The following is a 14199-nucleotide window of genomic DNA, read 5'->3' on the forward strand; positions in this document are numbered from 1 at the left end:
GGGGGGTGGTAAGTTTGCGCACCTCCCACACCTTTCTCTTCGAAGGTGCACACCATAATCACTATATGGATCTTGTAAATTAAGGTCTCTTCTATCATTTCCATTGTATTTCATGAAAATTAAAGTGTCTTTGCTCTACGGCCGGAACGACTTTTTAAAGACATGTACCCACATTGTCTTTCGCCTTGGTATTGCACTGTGTGTATATTGTGCCATGGGGTGGGGTAAATTTGAGCACCTCCCATATCTTTGTCTTTGTAGGTGTACCGTATTTACTACATAGATCTTTTAAATTAAGGTCTCTTCTATCCTTTCCATTATATTTCATGAAAATAAAAGTGTCTTTGCCATGCGGCCGGAACGGCTTTTTAAATGCCTGTACCCGTATTGTCTTTCGCCTTGGTATATATTGCATTGTGTCTATATTGTGCCATGGGGGTGGTGAAACTTTGAGCACCTCCCACAGCTTTGTCTTCATAGGTGCACTGTATTTACTAGAAAGATCTTGTAGAGGAATGTCTCTTCTATCCTTTCCATTATATTTCATGAAAATGAAGGTGTCTTTGCTATACGGCCGGAACGACTTTTTAAAGGCATGTACCCAGAGATCATGCATATCGCATAAGTATATACTGCCCTCTATGTTGTCATAGGGGTGTCGTAACTTTGGCCACCTCCCCCAGCCTTTTCTTTCTAGGTGCACCCTATTTATTATATAGATCTTGTAAATTAAGGTCTCTTCTATCCCTTCCATTATATTTCATGAAAATAATAGTGTCTTTGCTATACGGTCGGAACAACTTTTTAAAGGCATGTACCCAGTCTTTCGCCTTGGTATAATGTTCTGCACTGTGTCTATACATGGCGCCATAATGGTGGGGAACCTTCGAGCATCTCCTACAGCTTTGTCTTCATAGGTGCACCCTGTTCACTGGAAAGATCTTGTAGAAGAATGTCTCTTCTATCCTTTCCATTATATTTCATGAAAATAAAAGTGTCTTTGCTACACGACCGGAACGGCTTTTTAAAGGCCTGTACCTATATTGTCTTTCACCTTGGTATTTATATTGGAATGTGTCTATATTGTGCCATGGGGGTGGTGAAACTTTGAGCACCTCCCACAGCTTTTTCTTCATAAGTGCACCCTATTCGCTATATAGATCTTGCAGAGGAATGTCTCTTCTATCCTTGCCATTATATTTCATGAAAATAAAAGTGTCTTTGGTATGCGGCCGGAACGACTTTTTAAAGGCATGTACCCAGAGATCATGCATATCGCATAAGTATATACTGCCCTCTATGTTGTCATAGTGGTGTCCTAACTTTGGCCACCTCCCCCAGCCTTTTCTTTGGAGGTGCACCCTATTTACTATATAGATCTTGTACATTCAGGTCTCTTCTATCCTTTCCATTTCATTTCATGAAAATAAAAGTTTCTTTGCTATATGGCAGGAACGACTTTTTAAAGGCATGTTACCCATATTGTCTTTCACCTTGATATATATATTGCAATGTGTCTATATTGTGCCATTGGGGTGGGGTAACTTTGAGCACCTCCCACAGATTTATAGTCACAGGTGCACCATATTCACTATATGGATCTTGGAGAGGAATGTCTCTTCTACCATTTGCATTATATTTCTTGAAAATAAAAGTGTCTTTGCTATACGGCAGGAACGACTTTTTAAAGGTGTGTACCCATATTGTCTTTCGCCTTGGTATATATTACATTGTGTCTATATTGTGCCATGGGGGTGGTGAAACTTTGAGCACCTCCCACAGCTTTGTCTTCATAGGTGCATTGTATTTACTAGAAAGATCTTGTAGAGGAATGTCTCTTCTATCCTTTCCATTACATTTCATGAAAATAAAGGTGTCTTTGCTATACGGCCGGAACGACTTTTTAAAGGCATGTACCCAGAGATCATGCATATCGCATAAGTATATACTGCCCTCTATGTTGTCATAGGGGTGTCGTAACTTTGGCCACCTCCCCCAGCCTTTTCTTTCTAGGTGCACCCTATTTATTATATAGATCTTGTAAATTAAGGTCTCTTCTATCCCTTCCATTATATTTCATGGAAATAATAGTGTCTTTGCTATACGGTCGGAACAACTTTTTAAAGGCATGTACCCAGTCTTTCGCCTTGGTATAATGTTCTGCACTGTGTCTATACATGGCGCCATAATGGTGGGGAACCTTCGAGCATCTCCTACAGCTTTGTCTTCATAGGTGCACCCTGTTCACTGGAAAGATCTTGTAGAAGAATGTCTCTTCTATCCTTTCCATTATATTTCATGAAAATAAAAGTGTCTTTGCTACACGACCGGAACGGCTTTTTAAAGGCCTGTACCTATATTGTCTTTCACCTTGGTATTTATATTGGAATGTGTCTATATTGTGCCATGGGGTGGTGAAACTTTGAGCACCTCCCACAGCTTTTTCTTCATAAGTGCACCCTATTCGCTATATAGATCTTGCAGAGGAATGTCTCTTCTATCCTTGCCATTATATTTCATGAAAATAAAAGTGTCTTTGGTATGCGGCCGGAACGACTTTTTAAAGGCATGTACCCAGAGATCATGCATATCGCATAAGTATATACTGCCCTCTATGTTGTCATAGTGGTGTCCTAACTTTGGCCACCTCCCCCAGCCTTTTCTTTGGAGGTGCATCCTATTTACTATATAGATCTTGTACATTCAGGTCTCTTCTATCCTTTCCATTACATTTCATGAAAATAAAAGTTTCTTTGCTATATGGCAGGAACGACTTTTTAAAGGCATGTTACCCATATTGTCTTTCACCTTGATATATATATTGCAATGTGTCTATATTGTGCCATTGGGGTGGGGTAACTTTGAGCACCTCCCACAGATTTATAGTCACAGGTGCACCATATTCACTATATGGATCTTGGAGAGGAATGTCTCTTCTACCATTTGCATCATATTTCTTGAAAATAAAAGTGTCTTTGCTATACGGCAGGAACGACTTTTTAAAGGCGTGTACCCATATTGTCTTTCGCCTTGGTATATATTACATTGTGTCTATATTGTGCCATGGGGATGGTGAAACTTTGAGCACCTCCCACAGCTTTGTCTTCATAGGTGCACCGTATTTACTAGAAAGATCTTGTAGAGGAATGTCTCTTCTGTCCTTTCCATTATATTTCATGAAAATAAAAGTGTCTTTGCTATACGGCCGGAACAACTTTTTAAAGGCATGTACCCGGAGATCATGTATATCACATAACTACATACTGCCCTCTGTTGTCATAGGGGTGTCGTAACTTTGGCCACCTCCCCCAGACGTTTCTTTCTAGGTGCACCCTATTTACTATATAGATCTTGTACAGTAAGGTCTCTTCTATCCTTTAAAGGTGTGTACCCATATTGTCTTTAGCATGGGTATGCAGCATTGTGTCTAGGTATATAGTACCATAAGGGGGTGGTAAGTTTGCGCACCTCCCACACCTTTCTCTTCGAAGGTGCACCATAATCACTATATGGATCTTTTAAATTAAGGTCTCTTCTATCATTTCCATTATATTTCATAAAAATTAAAGTGTCTTTGCTATACGGTCGGAACGACTTTTTAAAGCCATGTACCCACATTGTCTTTCGCCTTGGTATTGCACTGTGTGTATATTGTGCCATGGGGTGGGGTAAATTTGAGCACCTCCCATAATTTTGTCTTCATAGGTGCACCCTATTTACTATATAGATCTTGTAAATTAAGGTCTCTTCTATCCTTTCCATTATATTTAATGAAAATAAAAGTGTCTTTGCTGTGCGGCCGGAACAACTTTTTAAAGGCCTGTACTCATATTGTCTTTCGCCTTGGTATAATTGCATTGTGTCTATATTGTACTATGGGGGTGGTGAAGCTTTGAGCACCTCCCACAGCTTTGTCTTCATAGGTGCACCCTATGAACTAGAAAGATCTTGTAGAGGAATGTCTCTTCTATCCTTTCCATTATATTTCATGAAAATAAAAGTGTCTCTGCTATACGGCCGGAACGACTTTTTAAAGGCATGTACCCAGAGATCATGTATATCTCATAAGTATATACTGCCCTCTATGTTGTCATAGGGGTGTCGTAATTTTGGCCACCTCCCCCAGCCTTTTCTTTGTAGGTGCACCCTATTTAATACATAGATCTTGTAAATTAAGGTCTCTTCTATCCTTTCCATTATATTTCATGGAAATAAAAGTGTCTTTGCTATACGGCCGGAACGACTTTTTAAAGGCATGTACCCAGTGTTTCGAATTGGTATAATGTTCTGCACTGTGTCTATACATGGCGCCATAATGGTGGGGAACCTTTGAGCATCTCCCACTGCTTTGTCTTTATAGGTGCACCCTATTCACTAGAAAGATCTTGTAGAAGAATGTCTCCTCTATCCTTGCCATTATATTTCATGAAAATAAAAGTGTCTTTGCTATACGGCCGGAACGGCTTTTTAATGACCTGTACCTATATTGTCTTTCGCCTTGGTATATATTGGAATGTGTCTATATTGTGCCATGGGGGTGGTGAAACTTTGAGCACCTCCCACAGCTTTTTCTTCATAAGTGCACCCTATTCGCTATATAGATCTTGCAGAGGAATGTCTCTTCTATCATATCCATTATATTTCATGAAAATAAAAGTGTCTTTGCTATACGGCCGGAACGACTTTTTAAAGGCATGTACCCAGCGATCATGTATATCGCATAAGTATATACTACCCTCTATGTTGTCATAGTGGTGTCGTAACTTTGGCCACCTCCCCCAGCCTTTTCTTTGGAGGTGCACCTATTTACTATATAGATCTTGTAAATTAAGGTCTCTTCTATCCTTTCCATTATATTTCATGAAAATAAACGTGTCTTTGCTATACGGCCGGAACAACTTTTTAAAGGAATGTACCCAGTCTTTCGCCTTGGTATAATGTACTGCACTGTGTCTATACATGGCGCCATAATGGTGGGAACCTTCGAGCGTCTCCCACAGATTTGTCTTCATAGGTGCACCCTGTTTACTAGAAGGATCTTGTATAGGAATGTCTCTTCTATCCTTTCCATTATATTTCATGAAAATAAAAGTGTCTTTGCTATACGGCCGGAACGACTTTTTAAAGGCATGTACCCAGAGATCATGTACATCGCATAAGTATATACTACCCTCTATGTTGTCATAGTGGTGTCGTAACTTTGGCCACCTCCCCCAGCCTTTTCTTTGGAGGTGCACCTATTTACTATATAGATCTTGTAAATTAAGGTCTCTTCTATCCTTTCCATTATATTTCATGAAAATAAACGTGTCTTTGCTATACGGCCGGAACAACTTTTTAAAGGAATGTACCCAGTCTTTCGCCTTGGTATAATGTACTGCACTGTGTCTATACATGGCGCCATAATGGTGGGAACCTTCGAGCGTCTCCCACAGATTTGTCTTCATAGGTGCACCCTGTTTACTAGAAGGATCTTGTATAGGAATGTCTCTTCTATCCTTTCCATTATATTTCATGAAAATAAAAGTGTCTTTGCTATACGGCCGGAACGACTTTTTAAAGGCATGTACCCAGAGATCATGTACATCGCATAAGTATATACTGCCCTCTATGTTGTCATAGGGGTGCCGTAAGTTTGGCCACCTCCCCCAGCCTTTTCTTTGTAGGTGCACCTTATTTACTCTATAGATCTTGTAAATTAAGGTCTCTTCTATCCTTTCCATTATATTTCATGAAAATAAAAGTTTCTGTGCTCTATGGCCGGAACGACTTTTTAAAGGCATGTTACCCATATTGTCTTTCACCTTGATATATATATTGCAATGTGTCAATATTGTGCCATGGGGGTGGGGTAACTTTGAGCACCTCCCACAGCTTTATAGTCACAGGTGCACCATATTCACTATATAGATCTTGTAGAGGAATGTCTCTTCTATCATTTCCATTATATTTCATGAAAATAAAAGTGTCTTTGCTATGCGGCCGGAACGACTTTTTAAAGGTGTATACCCATATTGTCTTTAGCATGGGTATGCAGCATTGTGTCTAAGTATATAGTACCATAAGGGGGGTGGTAAGTTTGCGCACCTCCCACACCTTTCTCTTCGAAGGTGCACACCATAATCACTATATGGATCTTGTAAATTAAGGTCTCTTCTATCATTTCCATTGTATTTCATGAAAATTAAAGTGTCTTTGCTCTACGGCCGGAACGACTTTTTAAAGACATGTACCCACATTGTCTTTCGCCTTGGTATTGCACTGTGTGTATATTGTGCCATGGGGTGGGGTAAATTTGAGCACCTCCCATATCTTTGTCTTTGTAGGTGTACCGTATTTACTACATAGATCTTTTAAATTAAGGTCTCTTCTATCCTTTCCATTATATTTCATGAAAATAAAAGTGTCTTTGCCATGCGGCCGGAACGGCTTTTTAAATGCCTGTACCCGTATTGTCTTTCGCCTTGGTATATATTGCATTGTGTCTATATTGTGCCATGGGGGTGGTGAAACTTTGAGCACCTCCCACAGCTTTGTCTTCATAGGTGCACTGTATTTACTAGAAAGATCTTGTAGAGGAATGTCTCTTCTATCCTTTCCATTATATTTCATGAAAATAAAGGTGTCTTTGCTATACGGCCGGAACGACTTTTTAAAGGCATGTACCCAGAGATCATGCATATCGCATAAGTATATACTGCCCTCTATGTTGTCATAGGGGTGTCGTAACTTTGGCCACCTCCCCCAGCCTTTTCTTTCTAGGTGCACCCTATTTATTATATAGATCTTGTAAATTAAGGTCTCTTCTATCCCTTCCATTATATTTCATGAAAATAATAGTGTCTTTGCTATACGGTCGGAACAACTTTTTAAAGGCATGTACCCAGTCTTTCGCCTTGGTATAATGTTCTGCACTGTGTCTATACATGGCGCCATAATGGTGGGGAACCTTCGAGCATCTCCTACAGCTTTGTCTTCATAGGTGCACCCTGTTCACTGGAAAGATCTTGTAGAAGAATGTCTCTTCTATCCTTTCCATTATATTTCATGAAAATAAAAGTGTCTTTGCTACACGACCGGAACGGCTTTTTAAAGGCCTGTACCTATATTGTCTTTCACCTTGGTATTTATATTGGAATGTGTCTATATTGTGCCATGGGGGTGGTGAAACTTTGAGCACCTCCCACAGCTTTTTCTTCATAAGTGCACCCTATTCGCTATATAGATCTTGCAGAGGAATGTCTCTTCTATCCTTGCCATTATATTTCATGAAAATAAAAGTGTCTTTGGTATGCGGCCGGAACGACTTTTTAAAGGCATGTACCCAGAGATCATGCATATCGCATAAGTATATACTGCCCTCTATGTTGTCATAGTGGTGTCCTAACTTTGGCCACCTCCCCCAGCCTTTTCTTTGGAGGTGCACCCTATTTACTATATAGATCTTGTACATTCAGGTCTCTTCTATCCTTTCCATTTCATTTCATGAAAATAAAAGTTTCTTTGCTATATGGCAGGAACGACTTTTTAAAGGCATGTTACCCATATTGTCTTTCACCTTGATATATATATTGCAATGTGTCTATATTGTGCCATTGGGGTGGGGTAACTTTGAGCACCTCCCACAGATTTATAGTCACAGGTGCACCATATTCACTATATGGATCTTGGAGAGGAATGTCTCTTCTACCATTTGCATTATATTTCTTGAAAATAAAAGTGTCTTTGCTATACGGCAGGAACGACTTTTTAAAGGTGTGTACCCATATTGTCTTTCGCCTTGGTATATATTACATTGTGTCTATATTGTGCCATGGGGGTGGTGAAACTTTGAGCACCTCCCACAGCTTTGTCTTCATAGGTGCATTGTATTTACTAGAAAGATCTTGTAGAGGAATGTCTCTTCTATCCTTTCCATTACATTTCATGAAAATAAAGGTGTCTTTGCTATACGGCCGGAACGACTTTTTAAAGGCATGTACCCAGAGATCATGCATATCGCATAAGTATATACTGCCCTCTATGTTGTCATAGGGGTGTCGTAACTTTGGCCACCTCCCCCAGCCTTTTCTTTCTAGGTGCACCCTATTTATTATATAGATCTTGTAAATTAAGGTCTCTTCTATCCCTTCCATTATATTTCATGGAAATAATAGTGTCTTTGCTATACGGTCGGAACAACTTTTTAAAGGCATGTACCCAGTCTTTCGCCTTGGTATAATGTTCTGCACTGTGTCTATACATGGCGCCATAATGGTGGGGAACCTTCGAGCATCTCCTACAGCTTTGTCTTCATAGGTGCACCCTGTTCACTGGAAAGATCTTGTAGAAGAATGTCTCTTCTATCCTTTCCATTATATTTCATGAAAATAAAAGTGTCTTTGCTACACGACCGGAACGGCTTTTTAAAGGCCTGTACCTATATTGTCTTTCACCTTGGTATTTATATTGGAATGTGTCTATATTGTGCCATGGGGTGGTGAAACTTTGAGCACCTCCCACAGCTTTTTCTTCATAAGTGCACCCTATTCGCTATATAGATCTTGCAGAGGAATGTCTCTTCTATCCTTGCCATTATATTTCATGAAAATAAAAGTGTCTTTGGTATGCGGCCGGAACGACTTTTTAAAGGCATGTACCCAGAGATCATGCATATCGCATAAGTATATACTGCCCTCTATGTTGTCATAGTGGTGTCCTAACTTTGGCCACCTCCCCCAGCCTTTTCTTTGGAGGTGCATCCTATTTACTATATAGATCTTGTACATTCAGGTCTCTTCTATCCTTTCCATTACATTTCATGAAAATAAAAGTTTCTTTGCTATATGGCAGGAACGACTTTTTAAAGGCATGTTACCCATATTGTCTTTCACCTTGATATATATATTGCAATGTGTCTATATTGTGCCATTGGGGTGGGGTAACTTTGAGCACCTCCCACAGATTTATAGTCACAGGTGCACCATATTCACTATATGGATCTTGGAGAGGAATGTCTCTTCTACCATTTGCATCATATTTCTTGAAAATAAAAGTGTCTTTGCTATACGGCAGGAACGACTTTTTAAAGGCGTGTACCCATATTGTCTTTCGCCTTGGTATATATTACATTGTGTCTATATTGTGCCATGGGGATGGTGAAACTTTGAGCACCTCCCACAGCTTTGTCTTCATAGGTGCACCGTATTTACTAGAAAGATCTTGTAGAGGAATGTCTCTTCTGTCCTTTCCATTATATTTCATGAAAATAAAAGTGTCTTTGCTATACGGCCGGAACAACTTTTTAAAGGCATGTACCCGGAGATCATGTATATCACATAACTACATACTGCCCTCTGTTGTCATAGGGGTGTCGTAACTTTGGCCACCTCCCCCAGACTTTTCTTTCTAGGTGCACCCTATTTACTATATAGATCTTGTACAGTAAGGTCTCTTCTATCCTTTAAAGGTGTGTACCCATATTGTCTTTAGCATGGGTATGCAGCATTGTGTCTAGGTATATAGTACCATAAGGGGGTGGTAAGTTTGCGCACCTCCCACACCTTTCTCTTCGAAGGTGCACCATAATCACTATATGGATCTTTTAAATTAAGGTCTCTTCTATCATTTCCATTATATTTCATAAAAATTAAAGTGTCTTTGCTATACGGTCGGAACGACTTTTTAAAGCCATGTACCCACATTGTCTTTCGCCTTGGTATTGCACTGTGTGTATATTGTGCCATGGGGTGGGGTAAATTTGAGCACCTCCCATAATTTTGTCTTCATAGGTGCACCCTATGAACTAGAAAGATCTTGTAGAGGAATGTCTCTTCTATCCTTTCCATTATATTTCATGAAAATAAAAGTGTCTCTGCTATACGGCCGGAACGACTTTTTAAAGGCATGTACCCAGAGATCATGTATATCTCATAAGTATATACTGCCCTCTATGTTGTCATAGGGGTGTCGTAATTTTGGCCACCTCCCCCAGCCTTTTCTTTGTAGGTGCACCCTATTTAATATATAGATCTTGTAAATTAAGGTCTCTTCTATCCTTTCCATTATATTTCATGGAAATAAAAGTGTCTTTGCTATACGGCCGGAACGACTTTTTAAAGGCATGTACCCAGTGTTTCGAATTGGTATAATGTTCTGCACTGTGTCTATACATGGCGCCATAATGGTGGGGAACCTTTGAGCATCTCCCACTGCTTTGTCTTTATAGGTGCACCCTATTCACTAGAAAGATCTTGTAGAAGAATGTCTCCTCTATCCTTGCCATTATATTTCATGAAAATAAAAGTGTCTTTGCTATACGGCCGGAACGGCTTTTTAATGACCTGTACCTATATTGTCTTTCGCCTTGGTATATATTGGAATGTGTCTATATTGTGCCATGGGGGTGGTGAAACTTTGAGCACCTCCCACAGCTTTTTCTTCATAAGTGCACCCTATTCGCTATATAGATCTTGCAGAGGAATGTCTCTTCTATCATATCCATTATATTTCATGAAAATAAAAGTGTCTTTGCTATACGGCCGGAACGACTTTTTAAAGGCATGTACCCAGCGATCATGTATATCGCATAAGTATATACTACCCTCTATGTTGTCATAGTGGTGTCGTAACTTTGGCCACCTCCCCCAGCCTTTTCTTTGGAGGTGCACCTATTTACTATATAGATCTTGTAAATTAAGGTCTCTTCTATCCTTTCCATTATATTTCATGAAAATAAACGTGTCTTTGCTATACGGCCGGAACAACTTTTTAAAGGAATGTACCCAGTCTTTCGCCTTGGTATAATGTACTGCACTGTGTCTATACATGGCGCCATAATGGTGGGAACCTTCGAGCGTCTCCCACAGATTTGTCTTCATAGGTGCACCCTGTTTACTAGAAGGATCTTGTATAGGAATGTCTCTTCTATCCTTTCCATTATATTTCATGAAAATAAAAGTGTCTTTGCTATACGGCCGGAACGACTTTTTAAAGGCATGTACCCAGAGATCATGTACATCGCATAAGTATATACTGCCCTCTATGTTGTCATAGGGGTGCCGTAAGTTTGGCCACCTCCCCCAGCCTTTTCTTTGTAGGTGCACCTTATTTACTCTATAGATCTTGTAAATTAAGGTCTCTTCTATCCTTTCCATTATATTTCATGAAAATAAAAGTTTCTGTGCTCTATGGCCGGAACGACTTTTTAAAGGCATGTTACCCATATTGTCTTTCACCTTGATATATATACAATGTGTCAATATTGTGCCATGGGGGTGGGGTAACTTTGAGCACCTCCCACAGCTTTATAGTCACAGGTGCACCATATTCACTATATAGATCTTGTAGAGGAATGTCTCTTCTATCATTTCCATTATATTTCATGAAAATAAAAGTGTCTTTGCTATGCGGCCGGAACGACTTTTTAAAGGTGTATACCCATATTGTCTTTATCATGGGTATGCAGCATTGTGTCTAAGTATATTGTACCATAAGGGGGTGGTAAGTTTGCGCACCTCCCACACCTTTCTCTTCGAAGGTGCACCATAATCACTATATGGATCTTGTAAATTAAGGTCTCTTCTATCATTTCCATTGTATTTCATGAAAATTAAAGTGTCTTTGCTCTACGGCCGGAACGACTTTTTAAAGACATGTACCCACATTGTCTTTCGCCTTGGTATTGCACTGTGTGTATATTGTGCCATGGGGTGGGGTAAATTTGAGCACCTCCCATATCTTTGTCTTTGTAGGTGTACCGTATTTACTACATAGATCTTTTAAATTAAGGTCTCTTCTATCCTTTCCATTATATTTCATGAAAATAAAAGTGTCTTTGCCATGCGGCCGGAACGGCTTTTTAAATGCCTGTACCCGTATTGTCTTTCGCCTTGGTATATATTGCATTGTGTCTATATTGTGCCATGGGGGTGGTGAAACTTTGAGCACCTCCCACAGCTTTTTCTTCATAGGTGCACCCTATTCACCAGAAAGATCTTGTAGAAGACTGTCTCTTCTATCCTTTTCATTATATTTCATGAAAATAAAAGTGTCTTTGCTATACGGCTGGAACGACTTTTTAAAGGCATATGTACCCAGTCTTTCGCCTTGGTATAATGTACTGCACTGTGTCTATACATGGTGCCATAATGGTGGGGAACCTTTGAGCATCTCCCACAGATTTGTCTTCATAGGTGCATTCTATTCACTAGAAAGATCTTGTAGAGGAATGTCTCTTTTATTCTTCCATTATATTTCTTGAAAATAAAAGTGTCTTTGCTATACGGCCGGAACGACTTTTTTAAGGCATGTACCCAGAGATCATGTATATCGTATAAGCCGTACTGCCCTCTATGCTGTCATAGGGGTGTCGTAAGTTTGGCCACCTACCCCAGCCTTTTCTTTGTAGGTGCACCCTATTTACTCTATAGATCTTGTAAATTAAGGTCTCTTCTATCCTTTCCATTATATTTCATGAAAATAAAAGTTTCTTTGCTATATAGCCGGAACGACTTTTTAATGGCATGTAACCCATATTGTCTTTCACCTTGATAAATATATTGCAATGTGTCTATATTTTGCCATGGGGTGGGGTATTTTTGAGCACCTCCCACTGCTTTATAGTCACAGGTGCACCATATTCACTATATAGATCTTGGAGAGGAATGTCTCTTCTACCATTCGCATTATATTTCTTGAAAATAAAAGTGTCTTTGCTATACGGCAGGAACGACTTTTTAAAGGTGTGTACCCATATTGTCTTTCGCCTTGGTATATTATACTGCATTATAGGGATGGGGTAAATTTGAGCACCTCCCACAGCTTTGTCTTCATAGGTGCACCCTAATCACTATATAGATCTTGTAGAGGAAGGTCTCTTCTATCATTTCCATTGTATTTCATGAAAATAAAAGTGTCTTTGGTATACGGCCGGAACGACTCTTTAAAGGTGTGTACCCATATTGTCTATAGCATGGGTATGCAGCATTGTGTCTAGGTATATAGTACTATAAGGGGGTGGTAAGTTTGCGCACCTCCCACACCTTTCTCTTCGAAGGTGCACCATAATCACTATATGGATCTTTTAAATTAAGGTCTCTTCTATCATTTCCATTATATTTCATGAAAATTAAAGTGTCTTTGCTATACGGTCGGAACAACTTTTTAAAGCCATGTACCCACATTGTCTTTCGCCTTGGTATTGCACTGTGTCTATATTGTGCCATGGGGTGGGGTAAATTTGAGCACCTCCCCTATCTTTGTCTTTATAGGTGCACCCTATTTACTAGATATATCTTGTAAATTAAGGTCTCTTCTATACTTTCCAATATATTTCATGAAAATAAAAGTGTCTTTGCTATGCGGCCGGAACGGCTTTTTAAAGGTGTGTACCCATATTGTCTTTCGCCTTGGTATATATTACATTGTGTCTATATTGTGCCAAAGGGTGGTGAAACTTTGAGCACCTCCCACAGCTTTGTCTTCATAGGTGCACCCTATGAACTAGAAAGATCTTGTAGAGGAATGTCTCTTCTATCCTTTCCATTATATTTCATGAAAATAAAAGTGTCTTTGCTACACGACCGGAACGGCTTTTTAAAGGCCTGTACCTATATTGTCTTTCGCCTTGGTATATATTGCATTGTGTCTATATTGTGCCATGGGGGTGGTGAAACTTTGAGCACCTCCCACAGCTTTGTCTTCATAGGTGCACCCTATGAACTAGAAAGATCTTGTAGAGGAATGTCTCTTCTATCCTTTCCATTACATTTCATGAAAATAAAAGTGTCTTTGCTATACGGCCGGAACGACTTTTTAAAGGCATGTACCCAGAGATCATATATATCGCATAAGTATATACTGCCCTCTATGTTGTCATAGGGGTGTCGTAAGTTTGGCCACCTCCCTCAGCTTTTTCTTTGTAGGTGCACCCTATTTACTCTATAGATCTTGTAAATTAAGGTCTCTTCTATCCTTTCCATTATATTTCATGTAAATAAAAGTTTCTTTGTTATATGGCCGGAACGACTTTTTAAAGGCATGTTACCAATATTGTCTTATACCTTGATATATATAGTGCAATGTGTCTATTATTGTGCCATGGGGGTGGGGTGACTTTGAGCACCTCCGAAAGCTTTATATTCATAGGTGCACCATATTCACTATATAGATCTTGGAGAGGAATGTCTCTTCTACCATTTGCATTATATTTCTTGAAAA

Source organism: Diadema setosum, chromosome 18 (assembly GCF_964275005.1).
Source record: "Diadema setosum chromosome 18, eeDiaSeto1, whole genome shotgun sequence".
NCBI classification, from domain to species: domain Eukaryota; kingdom Metazoa; phylum Echinodermata; class Echinoidea; order Diadematoida; family Diadematidae; genus Diadema; species Diadema setosum.